Raw genomic sequence first — 12,292 nt, 5'->3', positions numbered from 1 at the left:
TTTCCACTAAGAATTAAGGACAGTGAGAAATAAAAGTGACCTTGGATAAGAGTAGCAAAACAAGAAGCTCTAGTGAATGCATTTTGCAAAATAAGTGCTTTGCTGGAACAACTTCATAAGAAAGCGGATGTGATGGCTAATAAAACTGACAATTTGGGACAAAAAACAACTGACTTTGGACAAAAAGTGAACATTTATTCAGAAAATATTCGGGATTTGACTCAGGAACCCATCTCGAAATGGCAAGCTGTGGAGAAGACAATGGAAAAAACTGTTTTTGCGTCTCAAGAAATGCAAGTGGAGGTTTCGTCTTCACAGAAACAGTTTGATGGATATAAGCTGATGCCAGGGGTGATTGAGTTTGAAAGCCAGATTTGGAGAGACGGTGCCCTGCTTGGTTCGGAGAAGGAAAGTTGGACAGATTCCCCTATGAAGGGATGTTCTGGACTTCGTGATTCGGATCTGGACCAGGGGGAGATTGGAGTTGTGGAGGCATTTAGCCTTAAAGGGACTTTGGAGCATGTCCTGATACATTTTTTTGGACTTCAGTCCTGAATATGGAGCATGGGCTGACTTGTTGAGAATGAATAAAGGAATCGTCAAGATGAAATCCCTTCGGGACCCACTCTTCGGCACCAAAGGAAGGAAACTAAGAACAAGCTCAGTAGAAGATAAAGGAAAGTGTAAGCGTAATTTTGAAGAAGACCTGCAGAAGGGACATGGAGAAAAGTTAAGAGCCTCGGATAGAAGATCACCAGGTTGATGAGTCATATAGAACTTGTCAGAGGCTTAATGCTGGCCAGCTGGCATAGATAAGACTCCGGGCTCCCAGCCAGTTTCCAAACTATTTGATTTATTAGACAAAGTTCAAACGTACATCTCCAGCGTTACGATTAGCGTCCTTCCCTTGTGCGCAGTTGTTCCCTCTAATCTTACTTTCTCTTTCTTCTTACCCAGCATCCCCATCTGCCAAAGCTCCTCCTTTTGTTTACTCTGTGTACAGCTTGACTTGTGCCAGGCTCGTCCTCCTCCCCCACTATGTCAGACTGACTATCTGATGACAGGCTGCTTATAATCTCCTTCGGCTCTCTATAACTGCTGGTTTCTGTCCTTTCATCTTTTCCCGTTTGCCTCTCCCTGACATCCACCCCCTCCTCAAAGGCCCCCTCCCGCTCGGGAGACCCGACTATGTCCCCTTCTCTTTCCTCAGAGGTGGCTGGAGAGAACCCTGCAAAACTATCCTCTTCCTCATCTGTCTCTTCAAACACACTCCTCCAACCCCCAAGTCCTGGTGTTCCCCAGTCTACGCCTTCGTCTTCTTCCTCCTCCTCATCCGATGCTGGGAAACCTTCGAATTCCTCTTCGTCGTCTGTTGTTTCAAACACCTCTTGTAAGGACCTCACCTTGCTTCTTGGTTTGTCCGGGAAGAAATAGTGGAAGTCCTCTACCAGTTCATTGTTAGACATACTATCTTCCGGGACCCAGGTATTCTCCGATGCCGGGGCCCCTTCCCAAGCCACCAAATATTCCACATTCCCCCCTCTCCAACGAGAGTCCAGTATTTCCGTGACCTCATTGCCCTGCTCCCTTTCCTCCATTTCGGGCGGTGAGCCTTCCACTCCCCCACTACCCACTCTCCTTCCTTCCTCCCTGTAGGGGAACAGCAGTGACCTATGGAACACCGGATGGATTCTCATGCTTTCTGGCAACCTGAGCTTAAACGCCACCGGGTTTATTTGCTGGATAACCTCAAAGGGCCCCACCTTCCTGGGCTTGAGTTTCTTACAGCCCCCTTTCCAAGGCAATCCTTGCGTGGACAACCACACCTTGTTCCCAACCCTGATGACCTCCCCTGATCGCCAATGTTTGTCGGCTTCCTTCTTGTATATCTCCTTAGCCCTTTCCAAATTTACCTGCAGCTGTCTGTGGATCGCTTCCATTTCCTCCACAAATTGTTCGGCCGCTGGAACACTCCACGACTCCTCCCCCCTCCCGGGGAAGGCCCTTGGATGAAGCCCATGATTGGCAAAGAATGGTGTCATCCCTGTGGATACATTCTCCGCGTTGTTGTAAGCAAACTCTGCCAGGGCTAGTTTGTCCACCCAATCGTTCTGCTTCTGACTTACATAACACCTCAAATACTGTTGTAAAACCGCATTCGCCCTCTCCGCTTGCCCATTGGTCTCGGGGTGTCTCGCCGTGGTAAAGCTCACTTCCACCTGGAGCAGCCCCATGAGCTTGCGCCAAAATCGTGAGGTAAATTGAGCCCCCCGATCCGACACCACCTAAACACGTGCTCTACAAACAGCCTAGCTGTTTCCTCCGCCGTTACGGTGTGCAAACAGGGCACGAAATGGCACATTTTGGTCAAGTGATCAACCACCACCATGACCGCTGTCTTCCTGATCTGTGATAAAATCTACACCCACCACCTCCCACGGCTTCCCAGGTGTGGGCAATGGTTCCAGCAACCCCGCTGGTGCCGCCCTTTCCCCTTTGGCCCTCTGACACGTGTCACATCCTCGCACATATTCCTTTACATCCTCTCTCACCCTCGGCCACCAAAATTCCCTCGTGACTAGTAGCATGGTCTTATGCTGTCCAAAATGCCCCGCCGTCAAACTGTCATGGAGTTGCTTGAGGATCCGGCCCCGAAGGTCTTCTCCTGGAACATACAAGGCCCCTTTGTGGTACAGTAACCCCCCTTTCACCTCAAAACCACCCTCGGCACCCCCTCTCCCTCTTAACTCCCCCATCTTTTGTCTGGCAAAGGCATCGTCTCTGAGCATTTGCATCAGTTCGTCATCCTTGATCAACATTCCCCCACACAACCATTTGCTCTCTGGAAACATCAGTCTTGCTACAGGTGGCCCTTCCCCCATCATATACTCAGGTTTCCGGGAGAGCGCATACGCCCTTACATTCTGCTCTCCCGGCATGTATTGGATCTTGAAGTTGAAGTTGGCAAAGAACTCTGCCCATCTTATCTGTCTGTGGCACAACACTCGTGCTGTACGCCAATACTCCAAGTTTTTGTGGTCAGTGCACACCAAACTTTGGTGCTTTGCCCCAACCAGGAAATGCCTCCATTGTTTAAAAGCAGCCACGATCAAAAGCAATTCCTTATCGTAGATGGTGTAGTTCTGCTCTGATTTGTTGAGCTTCCGTGAAAAGAATGCACACGGATGCCATTCCCCTTTTCGATCTGGTTGCAGCAGCACTGCCCCAATCGCCCGATCCGACACATCTGTTTCCACCCGTAGTGGTTGAGCCGGGTCGACGTGGATCAGTTGCTCCTCTGAAGCGAAAGCCCTCTTCAGTTTCTCAAACCCCTCTTGGGCCGCCTGCGTCCACTGAAACTTCTTCTTAACACTGAGACAGTCCGTGATTGGCGTCGTCAATTCTGCGAAATTCTTTATGAATTTCCTGTAGAAATTGCTGAAACCCAGGAAACGCTGAACATCTTTCCTGGTTTTAGGACTCTCCCATTCCACCACTGCCTTCACCTTCCCCGGGTCCATGGCCAACCCCTGGTCCGACAGCTGGTACCCCAGGAACTCGACTTCCTTTGTGTGGAACTGACACTTCTCCAGCTTGACCCACAAGCGGTTCTCCTTAAGTTTGCTCAGTACCTGACGTACATCCTCCACGTGCTGCTGTTCGTCTTCCGAGAACACCAGGAGATCATCTAAAAAACAGACACAGTTTTTGTAGAGCAAGGGTCCTAACATGTGGTGCATGAAGGCTTGGAAACAGTGACTTCCGGACTGCAAACCGAACGGCATGACTAAATACTCAAACGCCCCCATCGGGGTGAACATGGTGGTCTTCCACTCATCGCCTTCTCGTACTCTTATAAGGTTGTAAGCCACTCGGAGATCCAGTTTGGTGAAAATCTTCCCCTTTCGCACCCGTGCCAAAACGTCGTCGATTCTCGGCATCGAGAAGGCCGCCGGTTCTGTCTGGCTGTTCAAATTTCTATAATCAACGACTAAACGCCTCTCTTTCGTCGATCTCTTGTCGACGAAAAACACGGGACTCCCGCCTGCTGCCTTGGATTCCCTGATAAAACCCCTTCTCAGGTTTTTCTCAATAAACTCTTTTAGGTCCTTGAGCTCTCCCCCCGACATGGAGTAGGTTTTCCCCACCGGCAACGTGGCCCCCGGTACCAGGTTGATCTGACAGTCATACGGCCGATGGGGTGGCAATGCATCCGCCTCTCTCTCACTGAACACCTCCTGTAGATCCCTGTAACACGACGGAATCTCGCTCGCCCCTACTCTGCATGCTGCTGCCCTCCTGCCCTTGCTTTGTCGATCTAGCCCTTGGGCTAGGCAGTTCTCCATGCAGTGCGTCGAGCCAAACGTCAGGGACCGTTGGTGCCAGGAGACCATCGGATCGTGCAACGCCAACCAGCTCATGCCCAATATGATTGGCGGCCCCGCCAATGTGGCCACGTGAAAAACGATGACCTCAGAGTGTGTGGCCACACGCATACGCATTGGGGGTGTTCGATGCGTCACTTCACCCCCCAGCAGTTCTCTTCCATCAATTGTTGTCACCTGCAGCGGAAAGTCCAAAGGCAGCAGGTTCAGTTTGTGTTGCTCCGCAAACTCCTTGCTGAAAAAGGATGCTGACGCCCCAGAATCAACTAGCGCCATCTCCTCCACCGTCTGTCCATTCGGGAGTTCCAGCCGCACTCTCAGCATTATGCTTGCTTTGGGGTGACCAAGCCGGGGACTTTCTGTGTTGCTCCCGCCTGGCTGTTGCCCCGGATTCCCACCAGCCAGGCCTCTTCGTTTCCCGAATGCTGGGGCTCCTCTCCCTCTGCCTTCTGGGTGGCCCCCACCATTCCCTGCCAGCTACGCCGCTCTGGACACCCTCTGGCAAAGTGCCCAGTTTTCTGACACACAAAACATCTTTTTCCCGCTTGCCAGTCTTTTTTTTCCTTCCAGCCAGACCGTTGGGCTTTCAAACTCTCCCGCGCCCTGGCTGTGCCTATCTCCATAGGCTCTTGCGTTTGTTGACATTCTGAGGCAGCTGCCGGCATTTCAAGAATGCGGTCACCATGGAAACTCCGCTCTCTGCCTTGCTTCCTTTCCCGCCATCTGGCTTCTTGTCTCAAACCCACCCCAAGAGCAGCCTTTGTTAATTCGTCCATGTTTTTTGGTCTTGGCCCCCTTGCCAGTTCGTCCTTTATTTCTGGATTAAGTCCATTCTTAAATATTGCCTGAACTGGTTCATCCTCTAAATTCCAACCCAGTTTCTGGACAAGCACAGCAAACTCAGACCAGTAACTGCGTACCGTGTATTTGCCTTGTCTCAAAGCCAGCAGCTCCTCCTGCGTTCTGTCAATTAAACTTTGGTCTGCATAGATAAAATCCATTGCTTCCCAAAACTTGGCTTCATTTCTGAGGGCTTCATTCCCCGAAGCTATTAACGGCCTGATCCAGCTTCTAGCCCCTCCTCCCAGATGCCTAATGATGTGAGCAACCTTTGCCGCACCGTTCTGAAACTTATCTGCTTCCAGTTCCAGAAAATATTTCATCTCTGTCTTGAAATCCAAGTAACTTTCCGTGTCTCCCTGGAACCGTTCCACCCACACATACCTGCCCCCATCTGCCGATAGCCCACCTTGGGTTATTCTCTGGGCAGTCCGGGCTTCTTCCAAACGACTCTGCAGGTCTTGTGATCTTTGCTCCAGAGCGACATTGCGCTTTTTCAATTCCAACAGCTCCTTCTCCATGTTGTAGCTATTTCCTTATTGCACCAGCTTTCCAGCACAAGAAGATGAGAGGGAACAAGCTGTCAGAGGCTTAATGCTGGCCAGCTGGCATAGATAAGACTCCGGGCTCCCAGCCAGTTTCCAAACTATTTGATTTATTAGACAAAGTTCAAACGTACATCTCCAGCGTTACGATTAGCGTCCTTCCCTTGTGCGCAGTTGTTCCCTCTAATCTTACTTTCTCTTTCTTCTTACCCAGCATCCCCATCTGCCAAAGCTCCTCCTTTTGTTTACTCTGTGTACAGCTTGACTTGTGCCAGGCTCGTCCTCCTCCCCCTCTACGTCAGACTGACTATCTGATGACAGGCTGCTTATAATCTCCTTCGGCTCTCTATAACTGCTGGTTTCTGTCCTTTCATCTTTTCCCGTTTGCCTCTCCCTGACAGAACTGATAGAAAGAACTGACAGAATGCGAGACCAGGGGGAAGAGACGGTGGAAGAAGTTTGGAAAAAAAATATAAAAATTTATTTAGAGAAATACAGTGGTACCCCGCAAGACGAATGCCTCACAGGACAAAAAACTCGCTAGACAAAAGGGTTTTTCGTTTTTTGAGTTGCTTCTCAAGACGAATTTCCCGATGGGCTTGCTTCGCAAGACGAAAACGTCTTGCAAGTTTGTTTCCTGTTTCTTAAAACCGTTAATACCCAGGGTGCATTGCTTCAAGAGGTGCAGTTGCGACTTGACTTCGAGGAGCAACTCATAGCACGCGGTGTGGTAGCCTTTTTTGCAATTTCTGCGATTTCTGAAGACTTCGGTGATTTTTTGAAGCTTTTCCAGAACTTCTTTTGCAGCCATTTGGTAAGTTAAACTTTTAAAACTTTTTGGGGGGGTTTTGGATTTTGGGTTGGGGTGTTAGGAATTGAAGGACTTGGTGTTGGGGAAAGGTCTGCAATAATCTGGAAGCTTGTGGGTTTTTTTCTGTTTTTTTCTGATTTTTTGGGACCATTGGGGCACTCTGCCTTTTTTAAAAAAAAGATTTCTGGGTTTGGATTTCTGAGTGGAGGGTGGCTGGGGGGGTCAGGGAATTGTTTTCTGGGAGGTTTGGTGCTTTTGAATTTTTTGGATGTGAAGCACTGATTTTTTTCTTTTGGGTTTGCGAAAGTAGGAACTGTGCTGCCATGGGGCCCAAGAAGACTGCTGCTGCAGAGGCCAGCGAGAGGAAGAAGGAGAAGGTTACACTGGAAATGAAGAAGGAGATCAGGTGGAATGCGATGGTGGAATGCGTGTGACAGACTTCGCCAGGGAGTACGGGAGGAATCCATCCACCATCGGGACCATCCTGAAGATGAGGGAGAAGATCCTTGCGACTGATGTAGCCAAGGGAGTCACCAGGATCGTGAAGAACCGCTCAGCTGTTCTGGAGGAGGTGGAGAAGCTGCTGCTCATCTGGTTAGAAGAGAAGCAGCGTGCAGGGGACACAGTGACTGAGGCCGCCATTTGTGAGAAGGCCAAGGCCTTGCACGCAGACCTCGTCCAGTAACAGCCAGGAACCTCAGGCAAGCCAGAAGTCTTCAAGGCAAGCAGAGGCTGGTTTGACCGGTTCAAGACAAGATCTGGAATCCACAGCGTGGTCAGGCATGGAGAGGTTGCCAGTTCTGATGTTCCTTCGGCTGAAGACTTTGCAGCGGAGTTCCTGGAGGTTGTGAAGACGGAGGGCTACATTCCACAGCAGGTCTTCAACTGCGACGAGACCGGGCTGTTTTGGAAGAGGATGCCCAAAAGGACTTTCATCACTCAGGAGGAGGCCAAGCTGCCTGGTCATAAGCCCATGAAGGACCGTCTGACCCTGCTCTTCTGTGCCAACGCAAGCGGCGACCTGAAGATCAAGCCCCTGCTGGTGTACCACTCGGAGAACCCACGGGCCTTCAAGAGACACAAGGTCGACAAGGAGCAGCTGAGTGTCATGTGGCGATCCAACAGTAGGGCTTGGGTCACACGTGTGTTGTTTGTGGACTGGGTCAATCTTGCTTTTGGCCCTGCTGTCAAACAGTACCTGCTGGACAATGACCTGCCACTGAAGGCTTTGCTCGTGATGGACAATGCTCCTGCTCATCCTAAAGGCCTTGAGGCGGACTTGTTGGAGGAGTTCAGCTTCATCAACATCCTGTTCCTGCCGCCTAACACCACGCCACTGCTCCAGCCGATGGATCAGCAGGTCATTGCCAATTTCAAAAAACTCTACACCAAGGAGCTTCTCAGGCAATGCTTCGAGGTGACTGATTGCACCACCATCACCCTGTGGGAATTCTGGAAGGAGCACTTTGACATCGTCATCTGCTTGAAGATGATCACCACGGCCTAGAACGGGATCAGCCAGAGAAATTTGAATTGCGCTTGGCGCAGCCTGTGTGGCACCAAGTGACTCCGATGCACCAGAGTCAACAGTGGTGCAGGACATTGTTTCCCTGGGGAGGACCATGGGCCTGGAGGTCACAGAGGAGGACGTCAGCGAGCTGGTGGAGGAGCACAACCACGAGCTGACCACCCAGGAGCTTGTTGAACTGCAGGCAGAGGCTGCGCAGGAGCAGGCCTCGCAGGAAGAGGAGGAAGCAACTGAGGAACGGCTGTCCTCCAAAGAACTGAGGGACATTTGTCACAAGTGGAAAGATGTGCAGGCTTTTGCAGAGGGCACCACCATGACAAGGACCTGACCCGTGACCTTGCGAACAGTTTTGACACGAGGGTCATGTCGTCTTTCAGGCAGGTCCTGAAAAGGCGGATGAAGCAGCAGACCATGGACAGGTTCTTCACCAAGAAGCAAAGAGGAGAAGAGGAACCGTCTTCGAGTTGTCCCCCAGAGTCTTCGAAAATGCTTTTCTGTCATGTTTAGAAAGTTAAGTTATTGTTCCTTCCATTTTTGAAATGCTCTTTACAGTATGTGTGACTTTAAAGAGCACTTAATAAACTGTTCTTGTACCAAATTTGGCTTTGTTTGGACTTTTTTTGACCATAGGAACGCATTAATTGATTTTCAATGCATTCCTATGGGAAACCGTGCTTCGCAAGACGAAAAATTCGCTAGACGAAAAAACTCACAGAACGAATTAATTTCGTCTTGCGAGGCACCACTGTACTGTATAATTAATGAATGTTAGGAAATGGTGGAATGAAATTACATGACTTTAGTAGAAATATTATAAGGAGTTAAGTATACATAAATTTTAAGATTTTGATGGTAAGATAAGGTTAAAATAAACTAAGATAACTAAATGAAAGAAAGCAGTGAAAGGCGGAAAGGATTTGCTGTTATAATTAATAACTGGAATACAAAAATGGGAGGTTTGAGGAGGTCGAGGAAATAAGTCAATGAAAGATAAGGATAAAGATTGGAGGTGTTTTTTAATTGTTTTTGTGTTTTTTGTGTTTTGATGTGTTGTGTTTTTCTTTTTGCTTTTTTATTATGTAATTTTTTACTCTCTTCTTTTCTTCTCTTTTTTCTTTTTTCTTTTCTTTTTTCTTTTTTGTGTAATTGCTAAACCTTTAATAAATATTATTTAAAAAAGAAAAAAGAAAGTTGTGTCCTGGGTCCATTGTTGTTCAACGTCTTTATAAATGATTTGGATGAAGGAATGGAGGAGATGCTCATCAAATTTGCCCAAAAAAAGGTGAATGCTTTTCTCTGCTGCATCAACAGAGGTCTTGTGTCTGGGTCAAGCGAGGTCACAGTCCGTCCTCCCTCTTCTGCCCTGGTCAGACCACGCCTGGAATCCTGTGTCCAGTTCTGGGCACCACAATTTAAGAAGGATGTTGACAAGCTGGAAGGTGGGTGAGGGAGGGCAACCAAGATGATGAAGGGTCTGGAAACTAAGCCTGATGAGGAACGGTTGAAGGAGTTGGGTATGTTTACCTTGGAAAAGAGGAGACTGAGAGGAGACCTGAGAGCCACCTTCCCATATCTCAAGGGCTGCCACATGGCAGATGGAGCAAGCTTGTTTTCTGCTCCAGAGGGTAGGACTCGAACCCATGGCTTCAAGTTACAAGAAAGGAGATTCCGACTCAACACCAGTAAGAACGGTCTCCCTTGGCAGGGGGGGACCCTCCTTCCTCCAGGGTTTTTAAGCAGAGGTTGGATTCCTTTCACGCAGATTCCAGCTTTCCAGGGAGTTGGGACAGCAATAAGTAACCAAACGAACCCCTGTGTCGCAAAGAGAACGCCAGCAACGTCCAGGCAACACGATGACCGTGTACATACGCAATAGAGAATCTGTATAGAATTCCTTCAAACCATAAATTCCTTCAAACGGGGGGGGGGGGGTTGGGCTAGATGATCCTTGGGGTCCCTTCCAGCTCTACAATTCCACTCCCACAAAAGGTGTGACAGACGCCCCCTCAGAAGGCTTTGCCTGAAGGGGCCAAGGGCTTTGCGGCCAAAGTGTGTCACTTGTCACGTATTTGATTGATGGGTTGCATTTACATCTCGCTTTTCCTCCAAGGAGCATACCTAGCTTTCCTCCTCCCCATCTTATCCCACAACTGTGGGATGTAAACACAGGGACAGTCAATGACAACATTCCTAGAGTGTACATGTTAGAACATGGGGAGGGATGTCTGTCTAGCAAGCAGGTAAACTTCCTGGGGACGGACTTCCTCCGCATGTGACCAGAAGTGGGTGTGGCCTCACCTGTGCAGGTAATGGTAAAAGCACAGGGCAGGCAGCCATCTCTCTCTCTCTGCCATCTTCCTTCGATGAAGAAACATCTAAGGATGCCCTCTTGGCTCTCAGCCAAGAGAGGAGATAAGGACTATCTTGCTACAAGATAGATTCTAAGTGTATGTAACCTTTTTAAAGCTGTCTGCCTTCTGGGATCATACTGTGAACAGAACGTGAGTAAACTCTTTTATACTTTTATGAAGACTGTGTCGTGTCTTGTATTTTAAGAGGGAACAAAGGAGAAATTACCAGAGTAATTATTATAGTGCTTCTAGCGAACCTGTGCAGACGTTACCGTTGCAAACTTAAAGGGGAATGTCATAAACTCTGCTGATATTTTGGGAACTTGTTAGCACAAGTTGGATAAGGATATAATCTCACAATATATCCTCTCCTGCTCCCCTGAACATTCCCACAACAACAACTCCATGAAATAGGCCAGGCCCAGAAACAACTTGAGTTCACGTTTCTTAACAATTTGGGGTCAGGAAGACCCAGTTGGAGTCACACAACTCAATCCGAGAGTTTGAGAGTCAGTTCAAGCTTCAGGGGCCCCCTACCTACAGGACCGCCTCTCATGGTCTGCCCCACGGAGGACCTTGAGGTCCACAAATGACAACACTTTGGCGGTCCCAGGTCGCAAGGTGGTTAGATTGGTCTCAACCAGGGCCAGGGCCTTTTGAGTACTGGCGCCGACGTGGTGGAACGCTCTGTCCCAAGAGACATGGGCCCTGTGGGACTTGACATCTTTCCGCAGGGCCTGCAAGACGGAGATGTTCCGCCTGGGCTTTGGTTTGGACTCAGTCTGAACCTTATGTTTTCCTCCCCTTATGGTTTTGATCTATGGGCCACTTTTAAAATGAGGCTGCATATAAAATTGCATTTTAACCTGTATTTTAAATTGTCTCTCCCCCCCCCCCTTATGTTTTTATTGTAATTTTATTGGTGTTAGCCGCCCTGAGCCCAGCTCTGGCTGGGGAGGGTGGGGTATAAATAAATTTTATTATTATTATTATTATTATTATTATTATTATTATTATTATTAAATGTAGGTCAGCCCCATAGGGATTCTTCTGGGAGATTATTGAGCGCCCCCTGGTGTCTGATGTAGGGACTGCCCAGATGAATTGCAAGACTCTCTTCTGAGAGTTAAAATCCATCGTCTGCTTGGGAAAGACTCTGAGGTGGACTCTTCTGCGAACTTGGCAAACAGGAGGAGGAGGAGACAGGAAAGGGATTTCGCTCCCCCCTTCCAGATGTGTGAAGCTGGTGAAGAAAACCACTGGAGTCACCGTAAGACTTTTAATTAAATAGTTACCAGGATGGATCCAAGAAGTTAAACTGTGGGACTCCCTGCGGCAGGAGACTGTGGGGGCTGGCTGGCTTTAAAAGGGGGTCAGACCAATTCATGGAGGGCTCTGCTCTGCCCTCCACACTCAGAGGCAGCAGTGCTTCTGAACAGCAGTCACCGGAAGCCACAAGAGGGGAGAGGGTCTTGAGTTCGAAACCTGCTAGTGGGCTTCCCTTTGGGGACACCTGGTTGGCCACTGAGAGAACAGGGTGCAGGACCAGACGGGCCACAGGCCTCATCCAGCAGATGCTCTTCTCGTGCTCTGAGTCAACTAGCTATTTTATGGCCTTTACATATGACTAAGTGGACATTTGGAGCAGGAAAACTCACTTGAGTCCAGCGCCCAGTGCTTTGGGGAGCCCCACAAGCTAGGCCTGTGGGCATCAGGTCCTCCTCCCTGCTGTGTCCCCAGAGGACAGTGCTCAGTGGTAGACCCTCTTGGCACATGGAGGTTCTACTTTGCTGCTGTGAGTAATAACTGCTAGAACACCTGCTGCTGAGGAG

The 12,292-nt window shown here is 49.1% G+C and overlaps 1 protein-coding gene across 1 annotated transcript in view; it reads right to left on the bottom strand.

Annotated features, from left to right (window-relative positions):
• The window catches only part of LOC310660981 (protein HEG homolog 1-like), a 194,351-nt gene that overhangs the window by 121,793 nt on the left and 60,266 nt on the right, over positions 1-12,292 (bottom strand). The gene's annotated exons all lie outside the window — the stretch shown is intronic.

This window comes from Podarcis tiliguerta (assembly GCF_965153285.1).
Source record: "Podarcis tiliguerta genome assembly, chromosome: 12".
Taxonomy (NCBI): domain Eukaryota; kingdom Metazoa; phylum Chordata; class Lepidosauria; order Squamata; family Lacertidae; genus Podarcis; species Podarcis tiliguerta.
This window is presented reverse-complemented; position numbering and strand designations above follow the sequence as displayed.